Here is a 10,208-nt window from a genome sequence, read left to right as displayed (position 1 = left end):
AGCCATACTTCAAATTGTATTAAACGAATTTCTTTTCTCAAAGTTCCACATAAATACCTTTTGTGGCAATATGGACTTCTTCTGTGTTTTGCAAACGCATTAAAATAGAAAACCAATAAACCACATTTCCATAAGTATTCACAGCCTTTGCTTGGTACTCTGTTGATCCAGCTTTGGCCTCCAGTCTCATTGAATCTGGAGTCTCCAGCTCAGCTCATCCGTCTTCAGGCAGTTTGGTTCGTTCTTCTCTGCAGCAGGCTGGATGTCGATGTCTGGCAGCCATTTTCACATCTCTCCACAGATCTTCAGTCAGATTCTAGTCTGGACTCTCTGGGATGTTCACAGTGCGATTCTGAAGCTATTCCTTAGAGATCTTGTCCATGAGCTTTGGGCCGTTGTCCTGCTGAGAAAAGAACCGTCTGAGGTCAGAATGCTCTGCAGCAGGTTTTCATCCAGGATGTTTCTGTTCATCGCTGAATTCTTCATTCTTTAGAGTCCATTAGTGTCGCTATAACAGAGCGACCTTCGGGTTCTTGATCTTCTCCACCAATTGCTCAGTTCAGACAGCTGGCCAGATACAGGACGAGTCCTGCTGGTTCCAGATTTCCTCCACTGACCAACGATGGAGGTCACTGAGCTCACTGGAACCTTAAAGCAGCAGAAATGTTTCTGGATCTTTCTCCAGATTGGGGCCTCAAGTCAACCCCGTCTCAGCAGTCTACAGATAATTCCTTTGAGTTCATGCTTGGTGTTTGACCTCTGACCTGCTGTCAACTGTGGACAAGTGTGTCTTTCCAAATGAAGTCCATTCAACTGAATTCACCAAAGGTTGATTATATTTATGTTTAAGAAACAGCTCAATGTTGAGCTGCATGGAAAAGGCTATGAACACAAATGTAAATCTGATAGTCTTGGTTTTCTATTTTAATGAATTCGAAAAACACACACACACACACAACAAATTCCACATTGTCATAATTTTGTGTTTGTGTGTAGAATTTTGAGGAAATTTAATACAATTTGGAATAAGGCTGAAACATGACAAAATGTGGAAGGCGTGAAGCGCTGCGAATACTTTCCGGATTGAACGGTTGTTGATGTGTTGATTGCAAATAATCCGTACTGCCTACCATCACGGACCCCTACATGATCGTATCACTGTCACTAACTGCCATCATTAATGTTACTCTGTGTTATTGCGTGTGTATTGTTCAATCACAAACGGGTTGCATCGAAACAGCTTTCACTGCCACCGAGCTCTGCGGCAACATCTGGAAAGCAAGAAAACATCTGAAAAGCTACTTTGTCACCTTAATGCTTTCAGTACTTTTACACACCACCATTTTTATGACAAGCATAAAGAAAATTGCTGACAGCTATCCAGGATCAATCAACAAAATACATTTGTTTTGGCAGCTCTATCACTTTAATGATACACTACCAACACATGAAAGCAGCTGAAGCAGGTGGCCTGGTCATTTGTTATTATTCCCTAGGATTATTTTGGGGGGGGGGGGGGGGGGGGGGGGGTAAGCAAATTATTGTGAGTTTTTTTTTTTTTTTTTGCTGTTGTCCAAATGGCATCAGAATTATACACATGTTGAAATATGTACTGTACATCCCCAGCCAATATTTGGATAACTGTTCCATCACCAGACTGGTGGCACATTTCTGCCTGACTATTTACCAACACAATTAATGTCGCGGTTTTAGAAAAGTTATCTTAGGAAGGTCACGAGTAACTTAAATGTCTCTTTTAGGGCAGTTGTGCTATTGGGACATCAAATGGTGTTTAGATTCTAACAATTTGACCCAAACTGTCACCCTTAGATATGAAATAACTGAATTCAGACCTTTAAACCTCTAGATCACCTATAAGCATGACTGATCGTGTTTAAAAGTTTTCGGTGCCCACAGAGAAAAGCCTAATCCCAAAACCTCTGAAAAGGTTTTATGGTCGACAAAAACAACTGGACACAAAAACTAGAGGCATGGTCATCATTCCTGTCATGTATATTTTTGCTCCAAACTTGAGGACTGCACTTAAGAATGAAAGCAGAACTATAATATCGCACCAGTAATGTGAGTTTTAAAGATTTCATTGTGGACTCAAACTGGTTGGCCAGTAGGTGGCAGCATAGACACCTCGATACTTGTATTATATCTCTCACGCAGCAGCGCGTGCGTTCGTCACTGATAGTCATGGAAACGACGTTAGCGTTAGCAACCCTATAAATCGCCGTGACCGTCGGAATTCTTCCCCTTTGCGACTGGACTTTTGAAGGAGACGCCTGAAAGAGCCTTAACAGCCCCGGAAGGTTTGAACTTGTTGAGAAAGTCTGCTTAGCAAAACTCGCTGAAGAAGCACTTTGCTGAAAACGCACTTGCTGACGAAGCCTGCGGTTGAAAAACCTACGAAAGATGGATCCTGGCCAGGACAAGCACCAGCAGGGTGACCACCCGGAAGGTTAATGTCGTTCTTCTACTATTTTTAATAAACGAAAGCAAGTTATTACTAAGATATTAGTGAGTTGTTTAGTTTATTTTGTGTTTGTGTGTGTTTTTAAAGAAATTCCGACCGCTATATAGAAACAATATAATTACTTTGCTAGCATAAATCCTTCTTATCTAATGAGCCTTTTTCTTGACTGAAATTAGCTGTAAATGTCAGGAATGTTCAACTGTGATGTAGTGATTTAGGAAATATATGTTTTTAGTTAATTATGGTCAAATTAGTTGAATTAATGCTAAGCTTATAATTTGACCGTTATTTTTTGAAAAATGCGTGATAAACAATCAGTTTCCATGGATACGCTAAATGAAATATATTAAATATTTAATTCTATTTTTAAAAAATGTCTGTGTTAGATTACTGAAATTTGTGGATAAATGTCTGTGATGTTAACACACTAGTGTTTGAAAAAAAATGTTATGCTGGTTTGAAAAAACAGTTAAATGTCCAATTCTTGGAAAAATAGATGGTTCTTGGTTGTTACTATGTTATTTTTTGAAAAATGCCCTCATAAACATATTTGGTTTCCATGGAAATAACCGGTTTATTAGGACACTGGAAGAGGCTTTACATAATATCAGTAATATGCATTCATGCACACGTTCATGGTGATACGCTAATGGATTGTAGCCACAGCCGTTATATCAGGCCATTGGCCCGTCTGACCAGACCCAGCAGGAAAGGTGGGAGAAGTGTCTTGACCAAGGACTCAAGGACAGAGATGGGCCATTGCAGGGCAAACTCCTACCACTCCGTTTTGTGGGTGTGTGTGTGTGTGTGTGTGTGTGTGTGCGCACATTAGGCAATGAATCATGTTTAGTCGTAGTGATCATCAATGAAAGCTGGTTTTCACAAACAAAATAATGATTTCTTTGTGAAAATCAGCTTTGATGACTTTGGTGTCCAGTTCTTGGATGACTGGTTGGTTCTTTGTCCATTTTTTGAAAAATGCCCAAACAAATGTATTTAGTCTCCAAGGATACATTGGTAAAATGACTTCAATAAAAAATTAAAGAAACACTTTTGAAACATGTACCTTCTATAGTATCCCTAAATTATTTAGCTCTAATTCTAGAAATGTCACGAATGCGTACGGTGATGATCTTATTTTGTTTGAAGACAAAATAAGATTAATCAGATTACTTTTAATCATTTTTAAAATGATTAAAACAGAAAAGCAAAACTAGATTGTTCTTTACCTAATTTTTTTATACACCCACAATAAATAAGCTTATTACTTAAAATATATAAACACATTTTTTTTTCTAATGATAGACTTCAATATGCGTGTTTAGTTTTGCTACATTGGTGAAATGATCTGAAAAGAAGAAGAAACATTTAAATTAAAATAAATTTTGATGACTTTGGTGTTCAACTTAGGAAATTGTGACTCTTTGAAAAACATAGCTTAGGAAGGTATAATTTGCATTTTTGGGATGAAACATATTTGTGAGTTAATTGGATTTTTGTGATTTAAATGTTAGTTATTTGAAATTTTGGAAAATGACAGTAATGCTGTTTGCAGTTGTTTTGAAAATATGTTGTTGATTTTTTTTGTTGCTGTTTTGTTGTTACTAAAGATTAGTTTATTTATTCTATTTCACATTTCACTCCCCATCAGTTTCTGAAGACAAGGGAGAGGAGTCACACAGTACTTCACCTCCAATCACGGTGAGTAGTACTACCAGCTCCAGTGAAGACAAGGTTGGTAATAAAAGTACTAGCAGCTCCAGTACTAGCAGCTCCAGTACTAGTAGCTCCAGCACTAGCAGCTCCAGTGGCAGCGGTACTAGCAGGTCCAGTGGCAGCGGTACTAGCAGGTCCAGTGGCAGCGGTACTAGCAGCTCCAGTGGCAGCGGTACTAGCAGGTCCAGTGGCAGCCGTACTAGCAGGTCCAGTGGCAGCCGTACTAGCAGGTCCAGTGGCAGCCGTACTAGCAGGTCCAGTGGCAGCAGTACTAGTAGCAGCAGCTCTAGTTATAGTTGTACTAGCAGCTCCAGTGAAGACGAGGTTGGTAATGACTGTACTACCAGCTCCAGTCCGACAGTGGACCGTTCTTACGCTGTGTTAGAGCTGCTGGAGGTTCTCCCTCCAAAATTTAAATACACATGGGACATCGGGATGGCTCAGCAGCCTCAAGAGCCCATTTTGCGTCTACAGGACTCCAGACAAATTGGGACCTCTCAACCTTACCAGGTAGGTTTGGAAGAGGACGCGGGTCATGTGATGACTGGCATGAACAGAAAGAGAACAAACGCCAGTGATGCTGAGGAGGAGTCCCCCACCAAGAAGACTAGGCACAGTGTTGGTGAAGAGGATCCCGTTTTGTCATCCCCTGTCACCAGTCCCTCACAATACATGGTGCATGAGGATTCCGTTTGGTCACATCCTTTCCTCAGTCCCTTATGTATATTGGCACATGAGGATCTTGATTGGTCATCCCCTGAGATCAGCCCCTCACAGTACATAATGCATGAGGAGCCTTTTCTGTCCTCCACTGTCTTATGTCCCTCACCATTGAATCTAATTTTGGAGGATCCAATTTTGCCACCCTCTGTCTTCAGTTCTTCACCAATTCCATATGAAGAACACCTTCTTTTATTCCCTGCCATCAGTCCTCCACAAAGGCTAGGTTTGGAAGAGGAACCGGGTCATGTGACATCTGTGACCTGCAGAAAGAGGACAAAGGGCAGTGATGCTGAAGAGGAGCCCCCTGGCAAGAAGACTAGGCACAGTGTTGCTGAAGAGTTTCCCATTCTGTCATCCCCTGTCATCGGTCCCTCACAGTACATTTTGCCCGAGGATCCTTTTCTGTCACCCACTGTGTCCACTGTCTTTAGTCCCTCACCATTGGAACCAATTTTTGAGGATCTAATTTTGCCAGCCTGTGTCTTCAGTCCTTCACCTACATTGGCATTTGAGGATCCCATTCTGTCTTTCCCTGTTCTTGGTCTCTCACCATCAGCACATGGCAATGATTCAAGTTTGTCATCCCCTGAAGACTGTATCTGGGTGGAGTCTGAAGAGGACACAGAAGAGGAACCAATACCATCAACAGCTGGGATTGGACCAGACGGAATTAGAGTAAGAGAGAGTTTCAGACAAGCGTGGTTTAGACCTCACTACGACTTGTCAAGTGACTCTGATTAGATTGGGATCTTGAAAAACTGAAGACCTACCTGAGAAGTCCCATTGGTATATCATCATTTCTCTGTTGTTTTTGTTAAAGCCAATGGCTTTCTAGCAGGACCGAGGATGCCTTAGGTAGCGACTTGCGCCGGGGCTTTTCTTTATCCCGCTGCTAGATTTTAGATGTTAAGGATTCTAGCAGGACCGAGGATGCCTTAGGTAGCGACTTGCGCCGGGGCTTTTCTTTACCCCGCTGCTAGATTTTAGATGTTAAGGATACTAGCAGGACCGAGGATGCCTTAGGTAGCGACTTGCGCCGGGGCTTTTCTTTATCCCGCTGCTAGATTTTAGATGTTAAGGATTCTAGCAGGACCGAGGATGCCTTAGGTAGCGACTTGCGCCGGGGCTTTTCTTTATCCCGCTGCTAGATTTTTTTATTTTAGATGTTAAGGATTCTAGCAGGACAGGCAATGCTGACTTTTTTGCTGTTAATAAAATTAATGACTAAATGCTGGAGGAGGCTAATTTAAATTTATGACAAACAAGACCATATTGCTGAACAAAAAACACTAAAGGTAGTCAGACATGGCTGGTGCGTAAAAGATAAATGCTAAAAGGAATGAGACAATGATTAATACTAAATCTAAAACAATCTTGCTGGGTAAAAATCAAACCTCAAAACGATTAAGACAACGCGGCTCGGGACACTAGAATCAATACAATTGAGACATCACTGCTGCAAATTAAACTCTTTAAAATTTAAATGACGTTTCTGACACTTCTAATTTTTAAGACATGAAAAAACACAAATGGAGACACAATATAATCGGTTATAATCGGTATAAACGGATCGAAACAGCAGTTTTAAAGTTATAACCATTCTGGTCTGGACATTATAAAATCCACACGAAATGACGCGAATTTACGTATGAAATAACAACGGCAGCGACAGTAAAAACGGAAGTTAATTCAAACGTTCAAAGATGTCAAGAGGAAGAGAGAAATAGGCAGGACCTTTGGATCCCGGATATGAACCGTTGATCCACGTATCAATCATTTGGTGGCTGGATTCCTAAACCTTCAAGTCCACATGTTAAAATGTCGTTGAGCAAAACATTTAAACTCAGGTGATAATGGTTTTAAAGGTTGGTAATGCTGCTTCGTGTCAAACCTAAAATCTTTTAGGACCGAAAAGAGACAACGCTTTGCGGGACAAATTCATCTCTCTAAGGACGAAGACAACGCTTCTGTGGACAAATGAAATCTTTCAAGTAGTGAGGAATTTTAATGTGTTAGGACTAATATGATGTCATGGTGGACAACTTAAAATGTAGAGGAATTAAATCAACACGCGGAGTACAATTTAAAATCTTTAAGGATAAAAGAAAAAGACAGAGATAAATATTTGGTTAAGGCTTGGTCCAGTGACTTGGACCACCATAGACATATTCTGAGGACCACCAGGAGCTGCAGTCACCTTTCAGGTTAAGGCAAAAGTAAGTATCAGTCCCAGACAGAGCAGCTGGCAGTGAGACTGCTTCTTCCAAGATTCTCTCTGTGCTTCTGTCTCTGTTTTCCTCTCTACTCTCCCATGTTTCAGGGTGTAGTAGCGGTGCTTCCCCACACGGTGCTCTCTAATATAGTTAATTGTTCTCACCTGTTCCTCCACTAATCCACTCTCCCAGTTCTACTCTTTCAGGTTTTAGCTGCTCATCGCTGGATTCTTTCATCGTTGTCCATGTGGTTCCTGCTTGTAAGTTTTTGCATTCAACAACACATAATACTGCTGGCCTCCTGCTGGCATTGGCGACCATCAGCTTTAATAAATAAATATAGAAAGAAATTCACTATTAGTAGAAAGTGTTCCTCCATATAGAGTTAAAATTTACATTAAGTGAGGAAAGTTTGCCTGATAATATTTTGTATTAGAGACCAAATTAAAGCAGCAAGTCAATAAAAATTTGGAAGACAGAATTTATGATTGAGGGATTTAATTAAGAGCTTTTATCCAGAGGGAAAGTAGAGAACAGGATCGGAGGGAAGGAAATAGAGAGGATGTGGAGTAAAGATAAACTATTAATCTCATAAAACAAATAGTTTATCTGGCCATATTCATGTGTTACAACACAGAAAGATCCCAAAATGAGAATAGACTTTAAAAAATACTGACACTAGTTTCTGATCCCAGGTCCAGACTGCTCAGATCTCTGATGTTCTGATCATCCCAGGTTGGATCTCCTGAGCCTGGAATCCTCCACCTTCAACACCACCAGTCAGGTGGAGGAAGATAAGAGAACCCAGTTGGTCGAAAAAAGTAAGAACATTTCTATCTACAAAACATAACGAAACATTTCAGATGGAGCTGCGCAGAGTTGAGCTGAAAGTTAGAAACTGATTCTGTTTGCTGTGTGTGATTATTTTCCTTTTTAACTCTTTTGTCTTTTCTTTTTTCTTCATTTCTCCGTCAACTCATGTCACACGACTTGAGTTGACCAACAATTAAAGCAGAAGACCTGCTCCACCTGCTGTTCTACTGGTTGGAAGAGATTGTGGAAAAGGTGAGAACATGATGATGACTTGATCAGAAAGTCTCCTTCAGTCATCTGTTATTTAGACTGAATGTGTGTCTGATTATGTGTTGATTCTCCAGCATCAGCGAGACAAGACAAGACTGGACCAATCAGGAGAGAGAAGACACAGAGGACTGAGGAGACGCAGGAAATCCTGCTGGAAATCCAGAGAAGATGTTTCCTGATGCATCAGGGGGACAGCTGAGGACGGGACACAGCATAAAGAGACAGATCATGTGAAGCAGGTCCTTCAATAACTAACCAAGCATTGCCACAGAATCTTATGTTGAAAATTCACCTGTTTATGAGTCAGACACTGAATAATAAAGAATTTTAGAAACATTATAGCCAGCGCTGGTTTCTGATCCTGGATTCAGATTCTGCAGATCAATAATGTCTCTGATCATCCCAGGTTGGATCTCCTGAACCTGGAATCCTCCACCTTCAACACCACCAGTCAGGAGGAAGATAAGAGAACCCAGTGGACAACAAAAGTAAGAACATTTACTTTTACACAACCAAAAGTTTTCAATATGCATGAAGTTGAGGTTGATGCTCAAATCTGATTCCTACTTTCTGCTGTACTTTCTCCTCACTGACCCTTTTGTTTTGTCTGATTTTTTTCATTGAGTCCTTTCATAACAGCAGAGCTTTGATGAGCTTTGTGCTGATGGAAGGAGGATCAGGAATAGAGCAGAGGACCTGCTGATCTACTGGTTCTAATAGATTTTATAAATGGTGAGGTCATGATTATGACTTGATCAGAAAGTCTGATTCAGTCATCTGTTATTTCGACAGAAATTAAGGAATGCGTGTCTGATCATGTGTTGGTTCACTAGCATGACTGAGACAAGTCAACATCACTGGACCAATGAGGAGAGAGAAGACACAGAGGACTGAGGAGACGCAGGAAATCCTGCTGGGAATCCAGAGAAGTTTCCTGTTGCATCAGGGGGACAGCTGAGGACGAGACGCAGAATAAAGAGACAGAGATCATGTGAAGTAGGTCCTTCAATAACAAACTAACATTTGCCAACTATGTTAATTTAGTTACTGTTTTGTTGCAGTTAAAACAAGCGAATGTAGGGTAAGAATCGACAGTAGCCAGCAGACAAATAATTATCCAGTTAGTGAATCTCCAGTTAGTGGATTTGCAATATTACCTGTGCTAAACAAGGAACAAGATTAGAGATATTAATGTTTATGTGTGACTGTAAAACATCAATTTAATATCATGCTCTTTTTAGCATCATTAAAGTGATGGTTATTCTGAATGTTTTCTAGATTCAAGGATGGCCTTTCAACCCTGGATGTCATTTATGCTTCGGAGCTTCATGCTTCTGTGTTCAGGCCCTTTATGTGCACAAGGGTGGAAAAGCTGACATCAGAAATGTTAGAGGAAATCTTTGAAGTTCAGCTCAGCGAACAGGACAGCACCAGACGACAAGAAGAAACCAGACTGCTAGGATTCTCCTTGAGACAGACCAAACCTCGCTTTCCTGTTCAAACACTGTCAAGATACCAAAGCCCAAAACAAATGATCAATTCCAAAAAAACATGGACTTTGGGATAAAAACTCTTTGGACTTTATTAAGTTCAAATACAGAATCACAAAACATAAATGTGGATGTTGGCCTGTGAAGGCAGATGTTAACTTGTGAAACCTGCTCTGTTCAACTGTCACTACCAACTGTTATGACTATTGTTGAAAACTGTTGTAATGCTTCATTGTGTTTACATGTAAATATTAGAAATGAAAATTTTTATGTCATCAAAAATTGTTGCAATAAAAAGTGACATACTATTAACACATGGCTGATTTTTGTTTTATTTTGACAAATTATTTTTGAAAGCTGCCAAACAGGCAACAAATTAACCAGATGTTAATGAAATAAATAAGAAAAACAACAAAAAAAACCTTGTTAGGTAGGTGGTACATGACATCCGGTTTACCAGTGAGACTGTTGAACAGGTCTGATGGTATTTGTAGTCCATCT

The 10,208-nt window shown here is 40.3% G+C and overlaps 1 long non-coding RNA gene across 1 annotated transcript; it reads left to right on the top strand.

The window, feature by feature from the left end:
* The first annotated feature begins 8,336 nt into the window (after window positions 1–8,336).
* On the top strand, window positions 8,337–9,943 carry LOC111608457. Its single transcript, XR_002752678.1, has 4 exons — window positions 8,337–8,456; window positions 8,624–8,949; window positions 9,051–9,213; window positions 9,496–9,943. It is a non-coding gene; the product is annotated as an uncharacterized LOC111608457 (long non-coding RNA).
* Window positions 9,944–10,208: the final 265 nt, after the last annotated feature.

This window comes from Xiphophorus maculatus, chromosome 4, assembly GCF_002775205.1.
Source record: "Xiphophorus maculatus strain JP 163 A chromosome 4, X_maculatus-5.0-male, whole genome shotgun sequence".
Taxonomy (NCBI): Eukaryota; Metazoa; Chordata; class Actinopteri; order Cyprinodontiformes; family Poeciliidae; genus Xiphophorus; species Xiphophorus maculatus.
This window is presented reverse-complemented; position numbering and strand designations above follow the sequence as displayed.